The following is a 12,619-nucleotide window of genomic DNA, read 5'->3' as shown; positions in this document are numbered from 1 at the left end:
TATTGATTCATCCTTCCTTCCATAGTCCCCATGCCACCTTCTGCCTTGTTCTGGAGGGTGGGAGGTGGCAGAGCAGCAGTTGGTGAAAATCACCCCCTCTTCCCTTTCATTAGCTTTCACTGGATCAAAAGCCCTTCTGTGAGCCCAAGGGTGCTGACTCAAATCTACCCAAAACAATTATTATTATTATTAACACAAATATTGTTGAGACAGTACTGAGTCCCACAAGCAAGTTCCTGAGTCCGTACCCTCTCTCAGCAGCCTGTTGGTGCCAGTGTGTTTCCTTTATAGTCTAAGCAGAAGGCCAGCATTACTCTGACTGACAACGGACATTGCAGCAGAAGGTAGCTCAACGAATAGCATCTACTAGGTAGAAATTTTTGTATTCATCTAAGGATCAAATGACGTGAGGGGTGGGGAATTATGAGTGCTGAGCTGCATTTGGTTAGAGGGTGTTTGTTGTGGCTGCTGCTTTTCGGTTGTGCACAAACTGTCCCAATCTTAAACTAATATTGCCTTGCACTGGAGAAGAAGAGAGAGAGGGAGAATAGAGACAAGGATTCCATATTAATTATCTTGATTTAGGCACTGGTAAATTATTATTGCTGCACCACACACGGCAATTTAAAAAGTCTGTGTAGGGATATCACGGAGTGGGGAGTGGGGTCCGGAGGGAGCACACTTCCCCACCAGCAGGCAGCCACAATCTGCCGGCACACGTGACCTTGGGGTGCAGGGAACCCCCCCCCCCGACAAGCCACAGCTGTCTGTACATCGTTCCACCTATGTCTGACCTTTTGCGGTCTCAGAAGTCAGCAGTGTCCTGTCTGTAAAGTTTTCCTTTGAGACCTTTTGTCTCCTACGTCATACACTGTGCAAGGGGAAAACGACGCTGTGGAACAGGTGCCAAAATAGCTTTGTACCACCCCACGATTTCGGGACGGAAGATGTGTAAAGGTCACAGCCCAAAAATGTATTTGCCTAGCTTGCATATTTGTCTCAATAAAAAGAGGCTCCACAGGAATGGTGGTAGCTCGCTCGCTCGCTTCAGACCACCTGTGCGCAGCTCACATAATGATCAACACCTGTCTTGGGCCTTCACTTCAGTCTGAAAGGACAAGACTCTTGTCCTGAGGTGCTAACAATCTAAAATTCATATACTGGGGGAGAGAAATGAAGGCAGGGAGAATTAAGGGTGGAATGTGCTTGTGTTTCAACTATACATTTTTAAGCTCAGTTAAGTAGAGTACAGGGACAAGTTTCCTAGAATGCCCTTTCTGACCTAACTTGTGCTGACCTGCCCTCAGGTACTAGACTGATAGTCTTAGGGTTGCTGACCTCATTTCCTCCTTCCTCCTCCTTCGTTCTCATCTTGGGAGAGGACATATCTTTTGTGTCTTTCCTGTTGAGATGCAAGAGCAAACATGGCTCAAGGCATCTCCACCTTAGTTAAATAGAACTAGGACCTTTCCAGTCAGATGTGTATTCCCATAATAAACATAGCTTTCTTTTTTTTTCTAAACTCAGAATCTCAGTGTGATTATATGCAGGGTAAACTGTGCTTCTCCAACCAGGATTCAGCATGAAGTTCAACTTCTGCTGAGTGATTTAACTCCTAACGCAAACAGATTTCCACCCAGATGTTCCTTCCCAACCAAACTTATGGTTAAAAGCAATTTAAGTGACAGCCAGACTTCACTGTTGTAAATAAGGTGTGGCATCATGTTGCAATACAGGTGGAGAAAAAGAGCAGCAATGCTGAATGAGCCGGAAAAATAGGAGAATGAACAATGTGAAGAGAAAGTCATGCTTCATAGCTAAACGGTAGTGAGTTAACTCTCCATTGTGAGAGCTGGTGATATTTTTAAACTGTTCTGACCAAGTGAATCTGCTCCTGGAATGCAATCTTGCATTGTACAACAAACAGAACCATGAAAGCCAGCGCTATCGAATTTCCTCATTCATATTTTCCTTTGAAACAAAGCGTGTGCTATGTGCAGGCAAAACAGCTTCTCCATTGTTAGGGTGAAAGACGCAGTAACATTTCAATGGATAAACAATCAAGAGATTGTGGGGAGACGGGGGGGCATCCACAGATAAAAGGCATTCTCTGAGCAAAGAGCTGGATACAAATCAAGAACCAATTTTAAAAAAAGTTCTTAGTGTTGTAGAATAATCTTTTTGCTCAATTTTTTTAAAAGTGGAGTTACACTTGAAGTTAGACATGATCTAGGTTTGTTGGGCACTAGTTTATTTGTTAACAACCTCAGATATGCAGATGACACAACTTTGATGGCAGAAAGTGAGGAGGAATTAAAGAACCTCTTAATGAGGGTGAAAGAGGAGAGTGCAAAATATGGTCTGAAGCTCAAGATCAAAAAAACAAAGATCATGGCCACTGGTCCCATCACCTCCTGGCAAATAGAAGGGGAAGAAATGGAGGCAGTGAGAGATTTTACTTTCTTGGGCTCCATGATCACTGCAGATGGTGACAGCAGTCACGAAATTGAAAGACGCCTGCTTCTTGGGAGAAAAGCAATGACAAACCTAGACAGCATCTTAAAAAGCAGAGACATCACCTTACCAACAAAGGTCCGTATAGTTCAAGCTATGGTTTTCCCAGTAGTGATGTATGGAAGTGAGAGCTGGACCATAAAGAAGACTGATTGCCAAAGAATTGATGCCTTTGAATTATGGTGCTGGAGTAGACTCTTGAGAGTCCCATGGACTGCAAGAAGATCAAACCTATCCATTCTGAAGGAAATCAGCCCTGAGTGCTCACTGGAAGGACAGCTCCTGAAACTGAGGCTCCAATACTTTGGCCACCTCATGAGAAGAGAAGGCTCCCTGGAAAAGACCCTGATGTTGGGAAAGATGGAGGGCACAAGAAGGGGGTGACAGAGGACGAGATGGTTGGATAGTGTTCTCGAAGCTACCAGCATGAGTTGACCAAACTGCGGGAGGCAATGGAAGACAGGAGTGCCTGGCGTGCTCTGGTCCATGGCGTCACGAAGAGTCGGACACGACTTAACGACTAAACAACAATAGGTTTATTTGTTAATCAGTAAAGGAGGGCTGTTTCCCAAACAGTTTTGCACCAATTGTCTACCGTTGTGCCAGAACAAAGTGCTACTTGTCTATGTGCAGGAAGATTTTGAAATGAGGGCAGACTTAATCATGTAGCCTCCCCCCCCCCCCGCAGTGCTTTCTAAAATGGTGAGCTCCCAAGAAGGTGAACCATGGTGTCCCCCCCCCCCACTTCTGATTGTTTAGATTAGCCCAATGACTTACCTGCTTGAGTAAGAATGGCAATGGTGCCTTACTAACAATTCCGAGGAATATTCCATTTCCCCAGATAGTATTCAACTCTCACAATGTGTGGTTGCTTTTCTGTAAATCAATCAATTGAAAGTTATCCTGCATGTATGAAAAGGTAGCTTCTTCAGGCAACTCTAAGTGGCTCCTTCTACTTTGCTAATTTCAGTGGTACCAGTGCCCAATGGTTCTGGTGGGGCAGAAGGCAGGGAAGCCTAAAGTAGGTGGAGCCAGAGCCAAGGCCAGGCAGAGCCAAATAATTCAAATTTAGTCCCCACCCTCCTCCCTGCTGGGTTCTACAAATGCAGCTCTAAGACTGAGGAGGAGGAAGCAGACAGCCAGTGCTAGCCTTTGGTTTGGTTGTAAATAAGAAGGCACATAGGCTTGGAGGAATCAAGAAGACTGAGGTTGGTGTGGCAATGCCCCATTTGCCCTAATGGACCTGCCTTCTCTAGTTAATGAATGTGGGAGATGAGCAGCCAAACCTAACAAGTGCATATTCTTGCCAAGGACTAATTTGCTGATAGGCAAATACTCAGACCATAGAAATACTATCAGCAGAGAGGGCTCATGTGTGATGTCATTTCTCCTCCTCTCCTGGAGAGGAAGGAGCATATAGTACTTCCTGTTCCTCTCTCTTCCTTTCACCAGCGTTGGATGCAAACATGCCTCTGCTTGCTCCAGCTTTTAGCATGTGCCTGAAGCTGGTTATACTGTAAATATAAGTATTTTGCCTGCATAGTTTTTACTGCTGTTATTTCTGAGAACCAATGCATGATTATAAAGTAAGGAATCTTGTTTTTAAACTTCCTTTGCAAGTTGTTGCCTTTGTTAAGTGGAAGAAGAAGGGGGAAGGCCAGGGCCAGATTTAGGTGTGATTTAAGCTACTGAAGGTAATGGGGCCCTTTATATGTCCAGCTGTCCTTTGTCAACAACAAATTGTCTCTGTTTTTTGTGTTGAATATATGCTATATCAGGGGTCAGCAAACTAAGGCCCGCAGGCTGGATCAGGCCCAATGGCCTTCAGGATCCGGCCTGCGGACTGTCCGTGGATTGGCGTGGGGATTCTGTTTGTTCAGGCTGCGCCATTCCCCCCCCCCCGTGCCATTCCATTCCCCGCCCCTCTCCCTCACACACACCATGGCAGTGCCTCCTCCCTCCCTCCTCCTGGCTTCTCCCCGCCCTGCCTAGAGGAGGAAGGGGGCTGGGCTGAGCTGGCTGATTGCCATTTTAAGCAGGTCCTCTCTGGAGCCAGCCTTTTTGCACCGCTCATCTTCCCTCCGCCGCCGCCCTGGTGCTCCTGTGGGCCAGAGAGCGGACAAGCTTGCTCTGCCTATCCATGAGAAGCAGCAGCAGCGGTGGTGGTGGTGGTGGCAGCCCCAGGGAAGGTAAGCGCAGCGGCTGGGGGTGGGGAGGAGGACTACTTGCCCCCCTCACCTCTTTTTCCAGCTCCCCCTTCTGATGCCGCTTCTCTGGCCTGCCACAAAGTCTGAGGGACAGTGGACCGGCCCACGGCTTAACATTTTTGCTGACCCCTGTGCTATATGGTAATTTATGGACCTAATAGGTATCTAAACCCATTTGCACATAACAAAATATGTATTTTATCAAAGTAATTGTTGAACTGAAATACAATTAAGGAGAAGTATATTAATAGTGAAATTTGGGGGGGCAAGAGAGTGGGGCCCTAAGCTATAGCATGTTTAGCTTATACGTAAATCCGGCACTGGGGAAAGCAGCTTACTTTGTAGCTAGACTTGCTCAAATGGAGGCTTTGCAGCCTAGTTCCTATGCTTTTAATTTTGCTGTCAAGGGTGGGATTTTTAAAACTCTGTTCAACCCACACATACATGAGCCTGAAGCGATAAATTGCAATTAATATATTCTCTCCTACCCTTTAAAACCCATCCCACAATTCATGTAGCTGATGTGGGATTTTTCAAATTAGCCAGAAGCCAAGTAATAATCAGTTAAAAGTCTGTGCTTGAAAGCCTAGAAGTAAGAGGGTGAACATGGGATTATGGGACAAGAGTGGGATCAACTCTGCTTCTCAAGCTTCATTGCAGCTGGTCCAGGGTGGAGATACTGTGTGGTAAACTGCTTACCTGTGCAAAGCCCAGCTCATATTTAAGATTGTTTAAATCTGCTGGACAAAGAATAGAAAACACAAACATCTGTGGAAGGGCTGCCTGGTATGCAAATTGTAAACAGCAGACCTTAAATGTATACAGAGAAACTTGCCTTACGTTGAACATGCCCGCATAGCTGAGTCAGAATGTGCTGGAGTTCTTTATGTAAGTTGCTTGGAATATAGGTTACCTTTCAGGACATAAGTGGGAGAAATAAGCAGCTTTTTACTACACTTCACAGGTCACCCTGACTGTTCCTGGATACAGGATCATGTGGGGAAATGGCAACATGAACAGACCTGCACACAGATACAGCTAGCAGCAGATAACAGGGACTGCTGTGATCAAAGGAGCCGGTGGAAGTGCTGCTGCAATCTTGGAAGCTGGTGGCAGCTTCTGCTGTCTTAATTCAAATACAACCCAGGGGGAAATGTTTCGGGCTTGCATCTGTGTCTTGCTTGAGTTCTGAATGCAGTGGTGGCAGTAAGAAATGGCTCAAACTAGCTATCTTAAATCCCAAGTTGTTCCTCCCCACACCTGTTTTTACATGAGCTGGGATAATGGCAGTTATCTAGCACCGAAGTGATCAAGGGGAGAAGCAGAGATGGAGCAACAGGTGGTTGCATCTGGTGCCTGCCTCCAACTCCCTGCAGTCCTGTGGTATGGTTGGATGTTCTTCCACAGGGCCCCATTGCATGGTGGTGATGCTGCTGCTATAAATGTCAGGCCATCACCAAGACTGGGGGGCGGGGGGAGATACTCAGGTCTGCCCTACTGGGTACTCCATGCAGCATCAAGCGAGGCTAGAGGGCAGGGCAGGGGGAGTTGCTGTGGTTCATCAGAGTTCATTCTGCTTGAAGGAGGTAATGGTAAAACCACTCCTCAAGAAACCCTCCCTGGATTTGGAAGCTCCCCTTCTTGGGGAAGGTTCTTGAGCCATGGTCCAGATCAAGGTGCTCTTGGAGGAAATGGATGTTCTAGATTCATTTTAATTGGGGTTTAGGCCTGTTTTTGACACAGAAACTGCTTTGGTGACCCTGTATGGTGACCTCTGTTGGGAGAGACACAGGGGAAATGTGTCCCTGTCTCCTCAACCCCTCAGTGGCTTTCAATACCATTGATCATGGTATCCTGGAGCAGCTGTCAGAGTTAGGAGTGGGCAGCACTGCTTTATATGCCTGTTGTCTTTGTCCATGGAGTTTTCTTGGCAGGGATACTGAAGTGGCTTGCTGGTTCCTCCTCCAGGCGGATCACGTTTGGTCAAAACTCTCCACTATGACCTGTTCATCTTGAGTGCCCTGCTCGGCATAGTTCATAGCTTCTCTGAGTTATTCAAGCCCCTTCGCCACGGCAAGGCAGTGATCCATGAAGGGGAGACTCCCTGGAAAGACCCTGATGTTGGGAAAGATGGAGGGCACAAGGAGAAGGGGACGACAGAGGACGAGATGGTTGGACAGTGTTCTCGAAGCTACCAGCATGAGTTTGACCAAACTGCGGGAGGCAGTGCAAGACAGGAGTGCCTGGCATGCTCTGGTCCATGGGGTCACGAAGAGTCAGACACAACTAAATGACTAAACAAGAGCAACAAGCACTGCTTTGCAGTTGTTCTGGTCCTACTTGGACAGTCATTTCCAGAGGCTGATGCTTGGTAAGTGCTCTTTGACTCTTCACTGTGGGGTTCCTCAGAGTTTTGTTTTATCCCCCATGCTGTTTAACATCTACGTGAAACTGCTGAGTGGGGTCGTCCGACATTTTGGAGTACACACTGTCAGCAATATGCTGATGACACACAGCTCTACTTCTCCTTTACATCTGCCGGTGAGGCAGTGGGTGGGCTAGACTGTTGTCTTGCCTCAGTAATGGACTGGATGAGAGCCAACAAACTGAAGCTCAATCCAGATAGGAATGCTCTGGTAACTACTGGGTTAGATTACTGGTTATATGTGGGGCTGCCTCTGAAGATGTTTCAGAAACTTCAGCTGGTGCAGAATTCAGCAGCCAGGTTGCTCACTGGGGGCAAGATGGTTTGAGCATTTCACACCAGTCCTAGTCCAACTGGCTACCAATTAATTTCCAGGCCCAATTCAAAGTGCTGCAAGACCGCAAGACCTCAAGGACTGCCTTTCCCCATATGAACTGACCTGGACCCTGCAGTCATCATCTGAGGCCCTTCTTCGTGTGAGTCCTTTTTTAATGTAATTTTTATAATTTTCTTTTTTCTCATCACAAATATACTTCTATCCATAACATACAGTTTGTATAACATATCCCCCTGCCTCTCTTTTGACTTCCCTCAACTTCCATTTCTGATTTGTTATCCTCTCCATTGTATTTTTAACAATATATCATATTTTCCCTTTGTTATAATATTTGTTCCCTATCCATAAAATTGTGAATGTTTATTTAAATCCCACCATCGAGTCAATATTCTTTCCTTGTTTCTGCAAATTCTTTGTGTGAGTCCTTGAGAGGTCCGGAAGGTGGCAACACGAGAACGGGCCTTTTCTGTGGTGGCTCCCCACTTGTGGAATGCTCTCCCCAGGGAGGCTTACCTCTGTATTTGTTACATATCTGTAGGCACCAGTCCAAAACATTCTTTTCCCAGGCCTTTGACTAATTAAACTATCTATGGCCTTTTAAATGGGGGGGGGGTATTGTTATTGGTTGTGCCTAAATCTGAGGTAGGGGCTTAACAGTGGGAAGCCAGTAGGAAACAAAAGAAAGGATTAATATGTTTGCATCTGCGCATACAAATATGCACCAAGCAGGCACCCATTGGAGATTGCAGCCTTAAATGATTGCCTTGCGTTAAAAAGAGTAAAAATGTCTCTGGCTGGGGTTACTCACAGACATTTAAGTCAAATGTTACTATTCAGTCTCAGACCCGTTAAAAAGCAAAACACAGAATTAATGTGTGCCGACTGAGCCAATCTTAAAACTTTGGAGGGAAGATGCAAATGGGTGAAATCCAATGCAAATGTTATCTCCACTTCAGAAGCCTCCGAAACTGTTTGTATTATAAGCCATGAAAGGCTCTTGGTGATACTCATGGAGAGATGAACAGGGAGGCATCTTCTCTGGACAGTTGCACATTGTTTGCCTGCCAAGGACTCGCTCTCCTTCTCTGAGGGCAGCTTTATAGCCACTCAAGGACAGATCCCGTGATGTGTGCGGCAGTGTTTCTCAGATGTTTTGAACTTCCACGACCCCCTTCCAAAGTTATTCTGCCCTCTGGGATCCCACGACTCACCCAGCGCCAAGCAACTGTTCCATAGCAGAATGGGAAGAGATCATTGAAAACATAAACTCCTCACTTTCCTGAGTCTTCAGGTTATGGTAGAGGTGCCCGGATCTGTCACTTACCATTTCTGAGTGCTGCAGTTTAAGCTAAGCGTAGTGAGAGACTCTCTCTCTCTCTCTCTCTCTGTGCATTTTTGTGCTCACAATGAGGATTTTTTGTTTTGCCTTAGAATTCAAGAGACACAGGCTATCTGACCCGATTGGCTCCAACTGTGCAGCTATGAGAAAAAGAAGGTTGGCCAGGATAGTGCAGGATTTGGAAGCCATCTTGGATATGATTAAGGGACATCAATCTTCAAATATCTAAAACAGAGGTTGTCAGCATGGTGCCCATGGGCACCATAGCACCTTTGAATGCTTTCTTTCATGCCCCCAGACAGATGCCCTGGCCTCTGAGTTTTCTACTTAAAAAAATAAGAACCTCTCTAGCCCTTCTAGAAAGAACATTATGCGACAAAATGTGCAGGAGTGAGTGTGTGTGTGTGTGATGCTGGCATGATAAGCATAAAATTGTTGCAGGTGGCTGTTGCTCTATTTTATGTTATGCCATGCTCCCCGTGGCAGCCATTTTGTGGCTGGCACGCCCAGCACTATTTCAAAATTTGAAATGTGACCACGAAATGTTTCAAAAAGTTTGGTGACTCCTGATCTAAAAGGATGACACTCAGAAGATGGAACAGAATTTGTCCTCCAGGGCTAGAAAAAAAAAACAGCTGGAAATTTCAGGGGAGCAGATTTCAGCTAAACGTTAAGAGAAACATCCTCACAGAACAAGTTGTTCAGCAGCGGAACAGGCGGCTTCCCCAAAAGGTGGGGAGCTTTCCTTGGCTGGAGGTATTCAAGGAGAGGCCGCATGGCCATCTGCCACAGATGCTGTAGCTGCTTCATTTAGAAGAGGATTAGACAAATTCATGGAGGATAAGTCCGTCCATGCTTACTAGTCATGATGGCTGTGCACCGTCTCCAGCATAAGAGGCCTCTCTGAATACCAGTTGCTGTGGAACACGAAGGAGAGAGGGCTCCTGTTGGGAAAGAGTGCTGAACTGAACACTTCCAGCTTGCCAAAGCATCACCAAAAGAGAGGACAAAGTATGATGCAGGTCTGCATAAAGGGGTTGATTTGTATGTAGGGAATGCACATTTAGAAACAACGACAACAATTTTGATAGAAATGCAATGCATCTTACTATAGTTGGGAAGCCTGTGGAGAGCCGTAGCTACGGGGTAGGGTTGGGGAGGCTAGCCATGTTATTTACCCCAAATGTACACAAATGCACATGGGGTGTTTGCACCAAACTGGGTCTTTGACCCGGGTGAAATAAAGCCTCATTTCGCTCCTGGACTGTGACTAGGTGACCTGAACATTGTCCAGGTTGCTACCTGTCGACTGGCAACTCTAAAAGGTTCTCCTCTCCCTCCTTATGAGTTTTTTTTTAAATCTGCAATCTGAGCTTAGACCAGGCAACCCTTCAAACTGAGGGCTGACTATCCTCAGGTGCAGGACATTGCTCCGTAAAAAATGATGCATGACCACCCTAACTAGATAGACTTTTGTCTTACCCGGGAGGGTTCTTCTCATGTCCTTATCCTGTCTTGCAATTTGCGTGTGGAGCAGGGGGTTGGACGAGATGGCATTCGGGATTCCTTCCAATTGTATGAGTTGGAAAACACAGTGGGGAAGCCCTACTTGTTGCACACTGGCCAGGTATCTAAAGCTACCTGTTTGTAAAGAAAAGCCTCAGTGTAACTCTACACCGAAGTGACTGAGGGAGACTGTCACGGTAAATGTTGAGCTGCCTATGCAACAATAGTATGTGAAAACAAGTACCTCACAACACAAACATATTTGCTTTACAGATACCTAACTTCACAGAAGCAAACGTTTCCATTATTTGTATGCTCTCTACACTTATCAGTCAATATTAACATTGTGTCGTAACCATCTTTACCAAGTGATCTCCTTGACAGGGTGCCATGGTTGGAATGTACTGCTTTCTATGGTGCAGTGATTCATGCTTCTCCTCAGAGCCGTCTTTCCCATAGGGCTTAGTGGTGCGGCGCGCCAGGGCGCTGGCCTCTCGGGGCACCCCAGCAAGTGGTGAAACTGCGGCTTTGCCGGCGGCCTCCCCTTTCCCTGCATGCCCGCCAGCTGCACACCGCCAACCATAAGGCTGGCGGTCTTGCAGCTTCCCTCCCAAGCCTCTGCGGAGATCACTCTCCTCCCGAGGAGGCTTGGGAGGGGCACAACTTCACTCCCAAGCCTCTGTGGGGATCGCTCTCCCACAGCGGCACGAGGGAGAATTGCACACACACACACCCCCGGATGGCTGGCAGTGCGCAGCTATGGCCACCCCAACACTATCTGTGGTAATTGGGGGACGCTGGGCGGATATTTGCACCCTGGTGCCGCATCTGCTAAAGACAACCCTGCTTCTTCTTTTGATGTAAACCACTTTGTAAGTGACTAATCTGGTCCCATAAGGAGAAGCCTCACAGAAACTTCTTCAACAGATCTTCCTTTTGTAGTAGTGAAGACAGGGCTTATTTTAAAAACGATTCTCCCTGTCTGCATCTTCCATCTCCCAAACTGAATTGTATCTGGTTTTCAAACCCTGAATTCTGATTTTCTTAATTGCTTTTAGAGATGAGTGCCACATCTCTGGTCTTGCTCACTTGAAAATTATAAGGACAATAAGTATCCAGAAAAGATTAGTGCATGATCTTGCATAGCCTCTAACACTCAATCATAGTGCATAATAGGTCTTTCTTTCCTATTATTGTAAGAAAGGAGAATGGTTATAACATGAGTATTGAAGGAACATCAATGCCAACTCCTGCCCTGCCTAACAGAGCCATCTGCACACACAAAGACAATCCATCATACTGAAGGGGGTTTAGCCAGACCTGCCTGGCTTAGCTGGTGAGGAGCACTGCAAATGGGCCTCCTCAAATGGAAACCACTGCTGTTGGCATCCCCACAGGAAATGGAGAGGGTGAGAGCAGATCTGGCTCCTGAGCCAGCCCTCCTCCCATCATGTGACAGCAACAGGCCCAATCATCACTGAACCAGCCTGGGATCTGGCACAGCAAGGAGTGTTTTCCCCCCTGCCACACCCCTCCTTTCACCCTGGCTGGTGTGAGCAGCGGTGCTAAGGTGTAGGCAGTGGCTTTGCCCATGCTGGTTTGGATTGCAGCAAGTCCAGGAAAGTGAAGTGTCCTGTAGTATCAAAAGAAAACCATTCACAGGCATTGAAATGTAGCTTAAGGTTTACTTGCGGGTACAAAACTTATGTGGAAAGAAAAATACCCTCTTCATTTATGTGAACAAGTGAATGTTATTACATTATATATTTATTTATACCCTGCCTTTCTCCCTGACAGGGACTCAGGCAGCTTGAACATGGTAATTGGTTACATACTGTACTCTACTGTACTGTACATACTGTGATATCTGGCCTGTTTTTTTGTATTTGTCTTCAAGTCTGGAGGAGAGTAGAGGTTTGGTAGGATTCATCCATTACTAGTGGATGAGCACTTTTAGGGGTTTTGTTTTATTGTATTTTTTGTATTATGGTATTTTTATTCTATGCATTTTGGTTTTGAATATCAAGGTGTTTTGGTTTTTATGGATTTGTAAGTGCTTTGAGACATCTTCTTGTGAGAAGATTGATGAACAGTATAAATAACTTATATTCAAAGTGGATTTTGTATTTGACAAAATGGTATCTAATCTCATCTTCAAAGGGGAAGACGTGAACAAGCTCACAGTGTATGGCTCTCATCTCTCAACTGGACAAAGGATTAGGCCAGGCCAGGCCTGCTTTGTTAGGATATTAATACCAGCTTGCTCTTAATCTGCTTGTTTAGGATTTGCT

Source organism: Podarcis filfolensis (genome assembly GCF_964270895.1).
Source record: "Podarcis filfolensis genome assembly, chromosome: 2".
Taxonomy (NCBI): Eukaryota; Metazoa; Chordata; class Lepidosauria; order Squamata; family Lacertidae; genus Podarcis; species Podarcis filfolensis.
Note: the sequence above shows the minus strand (reverse complement) of the source record.